This window comes from Heliconius melpomene, chromosome 17 (genome assembly GCF_056956725.1).
Source record: "Heliconius melpomene rosina isolate 202511_hmr_F chromosome 17, ASM5695672v1, whole genome shotgun sequence".
Lineage (NCBI taxonomy): Eukaryota > Metazoa > Arthropoda > Insecta > Lepidoptera > Nymphalidae > Heliconius > Heliconius melpomene.
The window spans coordinates 12,862,195-12,876,757 of NC_140405.1; the positions used below are offsets into that span (position 1 = coordinate 12,862,195).

At 36.4% G+C, this 14,563-nt stretch overlaps 3 pseudogenes; all 3 read right to left on the reverse strand.

The window, feature by feature from the left end:
* Positions 1–308: 308 nt before the first annotated feature.
* Positions 309–4,443, reverse strand: LOC146530374 (uncharacterized; annotated as a pseudogene).
* Positions 4,444–8,271: 3,828 nt separating this feature from the next.
* LOC146530375 (uncharacterized) lies at positions 8,272–9,291 on the reverse strand (annotated as a pseudogene).
* Positions 9,292–9,747: 456 nt separating this feature from the next.
* On the reverse strand, positions 9,748–12,856 carry LOC146530376 (uncharacterized; annotated as a pseudogene).
* Positions 12,857–14,563: the final 1,707 nt, after the last annotated feature.

Consider the following 14,563-nt stretch of genomic DNA (forward strand, 5'->3'; position numbering starts at 1 on the left):
CCGCTCATATTCATCGCTTCCGGTCACCGGTCAAACTTATCTAGTAAACTTTTGAGAGTATCCCATTCCTCTACAATTGTTGTTAGTTTTATGTGTATAGCAGTCATTTCTTTCTTAAGCCTAGTGTTATTATGTAATAACTGTAAAAGTTATTTTTCATTATCTTGCCTCTCACACTGTACCCGCGGGCCGCACGCGATAGTCTCTCGCGGACGCGGGATAGTCTCTCTGTACTGTTTAGTTTTAAAAGCTGAGATTTAAATTTATTTATTTATTATTTTATTTACAAAAACCAATAGAAAATTACATTACAGACATATGGGATGTCTATTGTATTGACGCACAATCTGTGGACATTGGACATCGATTTTGGCTTTTGCGTCTTTGGAATATCGGCGTATTTTTTCTATAGGCTCACTTGCTACAAAGGAACTAATAAATGTGACAGCCTTATTATCTTTCCAAAGAACAACAGCTAAGCGGTTTTTATCACATATAGCTTCTACAAACTGTCCTCGAGGTTTCTTTTTCATGGCTTTTTCAGTAGGTAAAACTTTTTCTGCTCCTCGAAGGCGATTGCCTCGAATAGTACCTAAGGCAAAAACACCATAGTTTTCTCGGAGAATAAATAGCAACTCAGGTGAAGAAAAAAATTATCGCAAAACACGAAAGATGGTTTTTGACAAATACTTTGACATAATGCTATAACCACCTGAACACCAAAACCTAGAAACAATTCTTCTTCAGTGAACTTATGGTTGCGAAAAGTATCGTCACCTTCATACAGCATAAAATCATAAATTATTCCGGAAACACTGGCTCTTACATAATTTTTAAATCCCCATTTGTTAGGTTTATCTTTTATGTATTGTTTTCTTTTACCGGCCTTAGTCCCTTTATATGCTATCATCATTTCATCTATACTAAATTTTGTCTCCTTTTTCTTTTGTCGACAATTTTGTCGTAAATGCTCTATGACTGGACGAACTTTAAAATATTTGTCTCCATCTTCCATTGTATTGTCAACAAAATGTAAATGTCTTCGTATCAGCTGATATCTTTTCAAAGACATTATATCTGCGACATTGCCATATCTAAATTTTTCTGACCAATAATCAAGATATGAAAGCATTACAACAATACCCATATGTATATGGATGGCTAAAAAATCTCTAAATTCTTCGTCTGTTAGTTGAATTGACTTGCCGGGTTGTTGAACTGAATATAAGTTTGTCTGCTCTACGATACTAGTAAACATATCTTCAGAAAAAAAAGGTGAAAGAAACTCAAAGGTGAATTATCTTCTGGCAGGTCTATGTAATCATCCTCCTCACCCTCTTCTATTGTCGCTTGGTTACGGAATTGAGCTTCTCTCCAATTGTAAGTCAGCTGAAATTTTTTGTTTTTTTTGGCTTTGACTTTGGGTGGTTTCCTAGATCTTGTTTTTCGGGGTGCTTATGAAGAAGCTATTGGTGTTATAGGCGTTGCAGGCAATGAAGGAATAGCAGATAGGGATGGAACATTTTCATAAATGGACTCGCTAATTTCACGCACGATAGTATCTGGTATAATATCAGCATCTTCGGAGTGTAATTCTTCATCGTCGGATGTATCTATTGTTATGTTAGCAAGGGAAAATGCTATAGATGGTGCAGGAAAAGACAGGGGGGTGGAAGAATTAGTACGTGCATCATGCAATTCAGTTTCCGAATCTTGTATTTCGCTAGCATCGGAAGGTGCATGTTCACTCGGCACTAAAGCAATAATTTTACTTGCGCGATTAGGCTGTTGGCAAAGAAAAAAAACAAACTCATAACCATAACCAAACAAGCAGAAGCACACACATTTTGGCGTTGTCCGCCGCAGCGGACATAGTAATAAAATGCTAGTGTTGATCTCTGCAGGTTGGCCTGGATGATGTTCTGTCGGTGTGTGTGTGTCATTTTGGGTGCCTTTAGCAGTACGTTATTTTTGACCTTGCTATGGCATCCCATTTGTGTCGCTCATAGCACTCTGCACTAAAGGCGTTGTAGTCCACGCTTACGTCTTTTTTGCCTCCTTCTCTGGAGTTTATGCAGGTTGGTGATTTACCTGCTTTCCTTTCCTTACAGTCCTCCTATGTGTGTGGGCCTCTGCAGTGGCTGCAGAGATGATCTTTTTCTTGGCACATTGTTTTTGTGTGGCCGAATCCCAAGTATTTAATACACTGCATAATAAACACAATGTACAACATATTCAATGACATAATGGAACAAGAAACAATACCATCCCAATGGACTACATCGACAATAATATTACTCCATAAAAAAGGCAGAAGAGATGACATCAATAATTACAGGCCCATAAGTCTAATGTCGAACCTGTACAAGATATTTTCAAAAGTTTTATTGGAAAGAATCACAAGAATCTTAGATGAGAATCAGCCAAAAGAGCAGGCAGGATTTCGTGCGGGTTTTTCAACTTTAGATCACATTTTAACAATTAAACAAATTACAGAGAAATACAAAGAATACAGATTATCCTACTATCTGGCATTTATTGACTATCATAAGGCATTTGACTCACTTAAACACGAGAAAATTTGGGAAGCTTTGTCATGCCAAGGAGTACACAAAAATATATCCGCCTCATAATGGAAATTTACAAAAACATGACTGCAAAAATAAAAACTGAAAATCTGGGCCAAACCTTTCCTGTCAAGCGAGGGGTAAGGCAGGGGGATCCCTTATCCCCGAAATTGTTCTCGGCTACACTTGAACTTGTTTTCCAAAAATTGGATTGGTCAAACTATGGAATAAGGATAAATGGAGAAAAGTTAAACCATCTCCGATTTGCTGATGACCTTGTAATAATTTCTGACAATCCAGATCAATTACAGACCATGCTCAATCAACTAGTGTCAGAAAGTAGAAAAGTAGGCCTACAAATGAATATGGCAAAAACTAAACTAATGACAAACCATATACAAACACCTATAAATGTTGACAATGACTCAATTGAATATGTTGACCAATACACATATCTTGGGCAGATCATATCTCCAACACATAACACCTCAAAAGAAATTGAAAATAGAGTAAATGTAGCTTGGAAACGATATTGGGCTCTGAAAGATATAACAAAAAGTAAGTCAATACCAATGAATTTAAAAGCCAAAATATTCAACTCATGCATACTTCCTACTATGACTTACGGATGTCAAACATGGGCTTTAAAATTACAAAATGTACAAAAACTTCAAGTATGTCAGCGCAACATGGAAAGGAGCATGCTTAATATCAAGAGAAAGGACAAAGTTAAAATTAATGTTATTCGCCAGAAAACAAAGACTGTAGAAGTATCTTACAAAATTAAAAAGCTGAAATTGAAATGGGCAGGGCATCTAATCAGAAACAAAACCAACAAATGGGCAAAACAGGTGGCAGAATGGTACCCAAGAGAGGGTAAGAGAAAAAGAGGAAGACCTTCGAAAAGATGGGATGAGGACCTAAAATTAGCTGCGGGTACATTGTGGATGAGGAAAACCCACGACAGGAAGATGTGGAAGGCTTTGGGGGAGGCCTATGCTAAGGCAAAACAATCTTTTACCGGTGTAAATATAAATTCTGTATTATGATTATTTAGATTGTTAATAAAGGCTTTATTATTATTATTATGAGAGGAGACTGGTCCGCTATAGGTCTTCGTTGTAGCCCTATGTGAAGGTACCCGGCTTCCAGGACCGCTTTGTGCGCCTCCGGTGAGAGTTCCATGATTGGGTGACATTCCATTGGTGTTGTGTGCTCGTTTCCTGTAACACACGCACAGCTTGGCCTCCTTCCCGTGTTCTTTTAGAACATCTTTGTTCTGCGCCAGGATGTGCTCTACAATCTCGGTGTCCGTGTGGTAGGCTAGGACATCGCGGATTATTATGAGCGGGTTTGCTGGCCTGGCGACTTCCACTTTAAGGCCTTGCTGTCCCTTCACCTTCTCCTGTACCAAGCGAAGATCCTCTTTGGTGTGGCTGCTCAGCACGACTTTTTGGTTTCGTGCTTTGCGTACCTTATCCACCTTTGCGCCGGTCTTTTTGGCGTCGATAGCCGCCACTATTTTTTTGATGATAGTATCGCCAGTGTTGGTTGGATCACTTGACGACACTATTATGGTGTGGTTTGGCCTCGGTTTGGGCTTCGCTGGTGTGGCCGTTACTCTGGCGTACGTCACAGTGGCTGGTTTTTTGCTTGTCGTAGTTGGCTTCCCGTCTTCCGCTGCATCCATTTCCTCCTGAATAGATCTTACTGGCGTAGTGGGCTTCTCTAGTTTCTCCTTTATTGATTTAATGTCGTTGGTGACCATCTCTAGCGTCCCTGCTATTGGGAGTAGGTTATCTTTGAGTTCTCTGTCTCCCAGTAGTGCTGTGGCTTGCGGCGGTGGTGAGGGTTTGTCATGGATGGTTTCAATCATTTTCCTAATCTTCATCAGTTCCTTAGGGGGTTCAGGGCAGGTGGAGGTGGTAGGGGTTTTTCTAGGTGCTTAAGCGCTTTTCCACTAGTGTCCTGGATTCGTTGGAGTTGCTCATGCGTCTTTTTGTTTTCCCTGCGGAACTCGTCAATTTGGTTTGACAGGGATTTAACGGTCTTCTTGAGATCCTTGTGTTCTTGCAGAATCTCTTGAAGTTCCTCATTGCTTTCCTTCTTTGTTTCTGGTTGGAGGAGAAGCTTCTCTATCCCTGCCGTAGCTTTTCCCGTGGAAGCTTTTATGTCTTTCATTTGTTGATGCGGCTCCCTTGTTTCGTACCCTAACCATTTCCGCACCTCCTTCGTCTCGGTTAGGGTCGCCGAGATGTTGTTTCCCGCCTCTTCTAGGTTGCCAGCCAGTTTCTGAATCACATTTATCATGGATTTGTTGTGGGCCCTTTCGATGTTTACAATCTTCCTGGCGTGTTTTATACTCGTTTTGTCTTCAAATTGCACTTGTGTCTGGCTCTGGAGTCCGATAGAGCCAGGACTATTTCGTAAAGGGATTGTAAGCTGTCAATGGCTGTTTAATGTTTAGAGACAGTTCGAGGGCCTCTTTTCCCGCCAGGAGCAATCTCCCGTTGGCTTGCTTTGTTGCGAGGTCCATCTCCACTCCAGTCCTTGTCGAAGAACTCGTACGTAATACGAGCTCCGATGAGATAATTGTTCTCATTGTGGGTGGTAGGGGTGGGGGTAGAGGGATTACTTTTCTATACAATTAGTAATGTCCGCTGTGACGGACAAATCATTTTAGTTACAAATAAACACCATAAAAATGTAATAAAGTGTGTATGTTTCTGTAAATTATAATTATTATCTAATAAATAAATCTATAATTCAATTCATTTTTCCACAAATGTTGCGTTCCAACTGACATGTGCAATGTTGCCACAATCATTACTTTTTTTTACTATTTGTTTATGGTATAAATAAACATTTAATCGACTAGAAATCGATGAACATGAAATAAAAACTTGGCAGGATTTATTTTAAATAAGTGTCCGTCACACCGGACTTTATCAAATTAAGGGTTAAACACAGTCATGTCCAAGAGGTGATAGAACAGTCTTGTTGTCCACTTTGTTGACTTGATATCGCATTCGCATAACGAATGCGATATCGAACAATGACGCTGTCCATCAGATCATAACCTCCCCATGTGGGCATTACTGCGGCGTTCGTTTTTAATTTTTTATCGTAACAGGTTATAGTCCCTGATGGTTCAACACCAAAATAAGTAGAAAGCACTAGAACTTGCTTATTATCTTTCCAGCTTATTGCTGAAAATTCTGTCTTCAAAAGTGGCAACATTTTCATGATATTATGTGCCTCTGGGTACGTTAGACTTTAGAATGTCCTTTTTTTCTGGCAGCTTGCAAGATTTACCAAGCCTGTTTCTCTGTATAGAGGAATATTCGAGTAGAAATTAAAAAAATATAAAATATGATTCATGTGCCTTGGAAGTGATCGTCATAATCGAATAATTGTATTCGATTCTATTCCGTGATCTGGTTCCCCAGATAAACGTTCAATGTCCTTAGCTCCTGAGTAAACCTCAAAACTATGCATACCCATAAAGAGAGCATACAACATATAACTTGAAACCCCACTTGTGGGGTTTATTGGGTAAATATTGTTTCATAAAATGCCTAATTTTGGTTACACACATTTGTTCATCTAATGAGAGTCGGTCGTCAAATGGCACAGTAATAAATTTAGTGTTCAAGTGGTCTATCACTGGTCTTACTTTCGACTTCGACTTCGACTTTCGCAGTCGATCATGTTGGGGATGATCAGGGGGAAAATGTTTAGCGTCGTCATTCATATGAAAAATTGGTCGAATTTTATAAAATCTATTGCGATTCATGGTTTGTGCGACAGGTTCAAATTTTGCAATGTTTGACCAATATGACCTGCCACTGGGATAATGGCAGATACTAGTAAAAATAAGAATTCCAAGAAACTCTAGTAATTCCGAGATAGTAACAGGTTCTGTAAAATTGGGGTTCTTTTGGAAAGCATATTTATTTGACTCGTCCACAAGAAAGGAGACTGAAACGATTCCGACTTTAATTTAATTTTTTTGTTATTTTAATATTTTTTTATATAGTTATTATTGATGATGAATGATTTCTTCTCCTATAATCAGTTGTACATAATAGTATAAGTATATCCTCAGAATGTATGTAAAGTTGGAGATCCGTATAATCATAGGATTATACGGATAGGATTATTGACATAGGTCAAATTATGCAGTTTACTAATTTTGAACCACCAGTAAGTCCCACACTGGTCCTTATAAATTTAAACAAGGATAACTAAAGATTGAGATAAAATTTGGCCTATCTATTTCGCGGCGAGACATACCTAAGTGGCAAGGAGCCATTGAAACAGTGACAAAGTGAGTTCGTTCCGATTCCAAATCTATATTATCCTATTCCTAGTAAACGCATATTGCACATTCTATCCAATTGTATTTGTGCATAAAAACCAGTTAGGTCTAAAGGTCATCACTGCACCATCTGGCGGTGCATTCATTTAACGTTACATTTTGTTATCACATCTGATCTTCTCTATGATCTAATTACACATTCCATCAATACAGTCGTGCATTTGTTTTATTTTTTTTTTCCAAGTTATAGAAGGATCATATTATTTCTCTACTCATAGAATAATTCAAACACGTTTTCAAATATAATAATAGTATAAGTAAGCGAAATTTTTGATGAATATTATAGTGAACGGCAAATACTCGAAGCGCTTACTTTCCTTCGGTGGCAGCCGCACAAGAATTATCGGATGCTTGCAGTAAATTGTTTTTTATTATTTAGATGGGGATTAGATTGTCTATTATCAAAATTAAATAAAAGTAAACTTTCTCCTCGGAAATAGCTAAATTTATCGCTTCGTTCAAATTTCTGGGATTGCGACATCTCACAATGGTTGATAATCGTGGGTGGAGGGAAATGATGGAGGGCAAAGTCCTCCATAGCGGCTATACGCCCGGCAAGCTCACTCTTTTTAGTGTTACTGAGTGTTACCTCCGTTAATATTTGCGATAAACAACTTTCTACGCGTAACGCATATTGACTAACTAATTCCTGCGGGCCCTGCCTGCTCTCCTGTAAATCATACGCGTTATTACAATTAATTATGAAAGTATTTGCCGTTTTCTCTACTGCCATCATAAAGTTTAATGAACTTGAAGAGTGTGTTTAAGTCCATCTCTACGGATAAAGTAGCTGGTCTAGTCACCTTAGGGGATATTACAGTTTTATTTGTCTCTGCACTAAAAGGCAACTCCGGAATGTGTATACACTTTTCGTCTTCCTCCTTTTTTGTTACTTTAGGCATAACTGATATACACACACCGGCATAATTAGAGGAACACAAACAAAAAAGGATTTTTTTTACAATTTGTGGGTAATAGTAAAAAATTTTCATTTATTTAAATTATTGCTCTCGTATAATATAACATTTTGAGACATATAGACATTTTTCAATAATGCAACAGAAATTATACCCTTTTAAGTGTTTGTTGACAGTCAGCGCTTTTAAGTGCTTTTCGATAAGAAGTTTGTTTATGCAGTCAATGGTGGCCCTAGCTCATTTTGTTGTTGTTGTTAGGAGATTTAACATTGTATTGCATACAAAATGAGTGAATAAATAATGTTCAACCCTAGTTTCTGTTGTCTCATATATTTTGAATAACAAAACTTAAATGAACTGAAAAACATACACGAAAATCTAGTAATTAAAAAAATATATGCTTTTTTTGTGTGTTCCTCTAATTTTGCCGGTGTGTGTATTATTGGAGATACATAATCATATTATTTACAAATTTATATTGAACATTTATGATATAAAACAATGATATTATAACGGATCCCTAAAATAGTCTTAAACAATAGACTCACTGGAATGTGGCTGCATACACTGTCATAATAATAGACCGACATAAGAGATGCATTCCGGACAGCAAGGCGACGCGACGCTTCGACGCGATGATAATGGAAACTTAAATTGTGGATACTCTTTGGATGGAAGGATACTTAGGGTGATTGCCAGGATACGTCTCGTTAGGCCTCAGGATACTAGTTGGTGTTACACTTCACTTTACTTAATACTTTTAATTTTTATCACTCACACGAAAAACGGTACTCGATATATATTTATCCATAATTGTTATAAAAAGGGAATACGATAGTTCACTGGATACTTTTTGGCGAACTGGAAATTTCCGTATCCCGCTGCTTGCTGATTCATCTAAATTTTCAGATGAATCAGAATCATTTTCACATAAGTGAATTACAAATTCTTGTCATATTATCTATCACTACATCGTTGTCTCTGTACATATCCTCAGTTTCCGTCACTTAGTTGCAAAGTGCACTCCACTGGGATGCACCTATGGAATCAGCCTTTTCTTTTATTAGTTGCATTACGTGGTTTAATTCCACGTAACGTTTTTTGCCTACACATAGCCTTTAATAGAGGCCCACGCCATTTTGATAGGATTAAGGTCCGGGTGCTATGTTGGAAGTCAGAGTACAGAATGATCGTATTTACTAAAACTGGTGTCAATGAAATATTTTTTAAGTTTATCTTTATGTTCGCATATGAGTTTATATAATTCTGGTTTTAACAATGATGAGCAAAATGAGATTTCTCTCTCATGCAACCAAGCTTCCAAAATAGCTTTCCTGGCATTGAATCAAGGTGCTACTTCATCCAACGTATTATGATAAGAAGCGTTGTCTATAACTACTACAGAATTGTTGGGAAGATTGGGGATCAATTGCGTGTGTTAGAAAAATGATAGTAGATAATATAAATAAAGATAAATTAGAATAATAAGAGGATTATCGTATCGAACAAACATCAGAAGCGGATGGTAGCTGTAAGTAATATTATTTTACCTTTTAAATGATGTGAAGCTAGGAGCAGTGCCGTGAACTTGTAACCACATTTGTATGCTTCAGGGTACCCTAAACGTTATAACAACACAGCCTTTCACTGCTCCAGCCCAGTATAATTACCAATAGGTCTTAACCACATTTGTAATTACAATAATAATTGATTAACTTAATATTATATTAATGATAAATCTATTGACATTTATAATTAAGATAGCCGAGGATATATAATACATTTATAATAATACTATAAGTCAAATATATTCGTAATTCTATCGTTTTCTATCACCAGCCATCATAGACAGATGTTCCAAACGCCAAATCATAGACAAGTGTCGAATATCAATTATAAAATATTATTTATTGTAATAATCACATATGTATTTTTTATTATTTAATTACCATTAACTCTATAAGGCTATTACGTGCTTACCCATTTCTGATAATTTACTATTCATATTACTATAATAATTACCAGTTTTTGTTCCCGCTTTAAACATTAGTAGTGCATTTGGAACAAAACCAGACTCTGAACCGGCATGTACTACGACAACTCGTTGCCCTTTCGAAATATTTCTCTTCAAGCCATTCGGTGTGCCGTCATCCTAAGCCATCGAAGACCTATGTGATGAATCTACATATGATTCTTCTGTGTAAATAATTGGTCTACCTCCTTGTCTGTATTTGCTAATTTTTAAAAATATTCTATTCCCTTGAGTCTAATGTTTTACTTTTGAACTAATATTTTTATATTGTTTTCCGTTTTTTTCCATAGAAAACCGAGCTGCCGTAAAATTTTTCTCAAGCTTTCTTTTGGACCCTTAAAATGTATTTCTGTCTTAAGTTTATTTAAGAGAACCTGCAAAGTTGGTAATTGCGTGGTTCCGCCAAATGGAAGTTGTGTACACATCATTTAATGTAACTAGCATCAAAGTTGTCAATCTCAGTAATAGTTTTCGCCTTTCTTCTTTTTTTACCAGTCGTCCGAAATATTGGAGCCATACTTGAGCACGGATTACTGGGATCGTTTGACTCCGCTATGATTTTTCTAACGGTATTCACAGACACACAAGTTGCGGCTGATGTCCTCTTTTGTACTTGCTTCAGTTCACACTGAAGACCGAAGCGGGCCGCCCCTTCTCTCTAACGAACGAATTTGACAATTTATAATTTTCAATATTTACTATATTACATTTCGAGATCCAGTGCTCTGTTATACACATTATATGAATATTGAATTTTTTTAGAAATAATTCTAGTTCTAGTTCTTTCCCTCCTAGGCCTTGCATATTCTGATGTACAGTGTTAAATTTAAATGACCTAGGCGTTGTCTTATTGTCTAGTTTAAATTGGAACTTACATCATTATACTTTATAGAAGTATTATTAGTACATTTTATTTCTTTCGTTATACCATGTACAACGGGATTTTGTATATTATATGCTACTAAAGTAGCAATTTGTTTCTTAAAATATAAAGGTAGATACAATGTAACTTCTGTTAACTTACAGCTATTATAAATAAATTTATTTAAATCTAAATAAAATAATGCGTCGCTATGACGTTCTGTCGTATTATATAATGTCAAGTTCAGGTTATATATACGTAGAAGCATCAGAAGGGGCCTCATAGCGGTCTTGGTTGTCACTATTCATTTGTGGGCGTTGCAGCAACAGAGATGTTTAAATAAAAGTCACACTTATATTCTACAATGTCTTATTACTCGTTTACATAAGAGTTCTACAATAAATCTCACAAGATTCACAAAATTATTATAGATTAGGAGCCAATAGGTTAGTTGGCGAACATCTCACGCCATCGCTGTCAACCAATGACATCCGCTATTCCTCGTGGCTACACCTACTACCCTATTCGGGGTTACCCGCTCCATTTTAAATATTCTTCTAATATAATCCGTTACATAAATCAATTAAAATCGAAATGTAATAATTGCGAAATTATAATTAAAACTAATACATAGCAGCGCGCCTTCATATATATTTATTTTATTTTTCTGTGAAGGAAGAAGAATATATAATAAATTTACATTTAGTTTTACTATGTAAGTCAAGCAAGTTTTCTATACTCTTTATAATATGTTGTTTCCTCACTGACAGACTATGACCATGTAATAGTACAACAATACTATGCTTATTTAAATTCATGGACATAATTTTCTTAATATTAAACTGGTAACTGGCTCCAGGCGAACATGCATTAAATACGTTTGAAAAGTGGTGACTAAGTAGGGACCCAAAGCCTTGACCTAATTTATCAGATATAACAAAAATATTATTTGATGAGGAGCGGGAGGAATTGACAATATGTAAATTATTTTTCTTATTTTTATTGAGAATATTTTTATTGTTTAAATTATACATGGCCGAGTCACCCACAGCCTCAGAATTGTTTATCTTTTGTGAGAAAATTGATTAAGTGGAACCTACAACTGAACAACCACATCTATGTTTATTTGTTAGTGATTCAAATCTTTCCATGTTGTAATTGCAAAGGTCAACCAAATCGCCTGCAGCTAAAATATGTTCTTTAATTTTGTGAGGATTCATATTTCTCACTTAGTGCTCTGAGGGAGCTATTTAAGTTGTTTATTTCATCATGCAGCTGGAATGTGTCTCGGTCGTACATAATCCTGCTTTGAATCAATCTATTATTATAAGATTTAAGTTTATTCATTAATTTTGATTTACTATTAGGGGTACCCATAAGTAATTAATTATTTAAATGACAACAAAAAATAGAATTTAATTACATTTATTGATATTTTTAATCAATTACATAACCTCCATCGTTATCTATGACCTTTTGCCATCTTGTTGGTAAAGTTTCAATTCCCCGTTGGTAAAATTTAGTGTCTTTTGAAGAAAAATATTCTTCTAGATGATTTCGAACTTGATCGATATTTTTGAAATTTTTGTTCTTCAGGGAATGTTGCATGGAACGAAATAAATAAAAATCTGATGGAGCTATGTCTGGTGAATAAGGAGGATGTGGTAAAACTTCCCAGTTCAACTGCTTAATTTTTTCCTGAGTTAATTTTGCTGCGTGCGGCCGGGCATTATCATGTTGTAATATAACTCCTTTTCGATTGACCAGACCTGGTCGTTTTACCAACAATTGGTTATGTAATCGATCCAATTGTTGGCAGTACAATTCAGCCGTAATAGTTTCTCCAGGTTTTAATATTTCATAATGGATTATACCCCCACAATCCCACCAAACGCACAGTAACACTTTCTTTAAAGTGAGGGATGGTTTAGGAGTGGGTATTGCTGTTTGATTGGGAGAAAGCCATTGTTTGGTGCGCTTGTTGGTATTGTACAACACCCATTTCTCGTCTCCAGTAACAACCTTGCGCAAAAACGGCTCAATTTTTTGTCGACACAAAAGAGATGTGCAGATTGTACGCCGTTCATCTTTATTCATCTCAGACAATAGATCTGGGACCCATATACCCTCTCTGTAAACCTTCCCGATTTCTTTAACCCTTTCCACCCGGGGTAGTGATTTTTGACGAATTTCCGCTTTTCAACTTTATTATCATAATAAGGTAGGTAAAAGGAAACGCTCAGATTATTTTAAGATTTTTATTGTACCTAGAAGTATTATTTCCAAGATCTAGACTTAAAAGTACCGCCAGGAACTTTGTGTTATTACAATGTTAGGAACTATGATAGAAACTACCAAAATAATGAGATCCAATATTTACTTAGTTATAATTAAATAAATAGGTTTTTAATTACAAATTGACCTCGTGGTATTCAGCAAAACAATTTTTCTTTTCATTTACACACAAAAACACGTTGCAATGAGAACATTTACTATGAGGTTTCGACTGAATCTTTTTCAAACTACAAACCTCACACCTTCGCCTATTTTCTACGAAAGTAGGCCAATGGATGCCTCTATTACCCAAGCGAACGTCTTTTATAGTAGAGTACTCGTAGAGTAGATTTGCGTCTTTAGGAAGGGCCAGCTTTCGCAGTATTATCAGTAGAAGTCTTTCTTTTCTGATCTTTCATTGTCATCAAGCCTTGAGTAACAGAACGTCGAAAATCTTTTACAGTGGTTTGTTTCATTATGAGTCCATGAATGACATATGAATTGACAAATGCGATGTCCAGAAGACCCCAAAACAACCTGTGCCACCATTTCGGAGATTTGCGATCTATACAGTAAAGGGCTCTCAAACGATCAGCTGTATCTACGCCGCCCATATAGCTATTATAATCTTTGACAGCCACAGGACATGTAATGGCAGACTTGGATCCATTTTTTTCTTTACGTAACACAGTTGCCGATTCATTACCATGAAAATTTGATACTAAATGAACCACTTTGTTATCCTTCCATTTCCAATATCCAATTAAATTTGAAAATCGATGATCACTGTCGCCCCTTTTCATTTGAGAATCAGCGATCATATTTCCGGCTAGTCCTTTTCTATTACTTCGGATAGTTCCACAGGCGTAGGTGTTCTCAATTTTCAGTTTCTCAAGCAAAGCAACAGACGAGAAAAAATTATTAAAGTAAACTATCTTCCCTTTACCCCAATCTTGTTCCGTCAGCTCCAAAACCACTTTCTCTCCCAAGCCATAGCCGGTAAATTTAGAGTTCAGTTCTTCGTCCTTTCCTTGGTAAATTTGAAACTTCTTTATATAGCCTCTCTGGTCAGCTAGACACCGCAACTTGTATCCCCTTTTTATGGGCTTCATAGGAAGATATTGTTTCAAGACAGACCTACCTTTAAATTTAATCATAGATTCATCTACACTCAGTTCGCGAGTACCATTATAAACCTCTTGAAATTTTTTATTGAGTGCATCAATCATCAATCTAATTTTATACAACTTATCTTTGCAGTCTCTAGGCTTTTGGGAGTTATCATTGCAATGCAGATGAGATAAAATAATAGCAAATCTGTCTCGGGGCATTGTTTTGCAGAGAAGTGCATTGTTGAGATCAGATGCCGAAGAGTAATGGTCTCTCCACGCCGGACGAGTATTGTAACCCATAAAAAAGTTCATACCTATAAATGTTAGAAGTTCCTCCTTTTTTAGGTTCAATACTTTGCCTCTCTGAGTAGCATAAAGGTTGCTTTGGTACACAATATTATCAATAATATCTTCAATC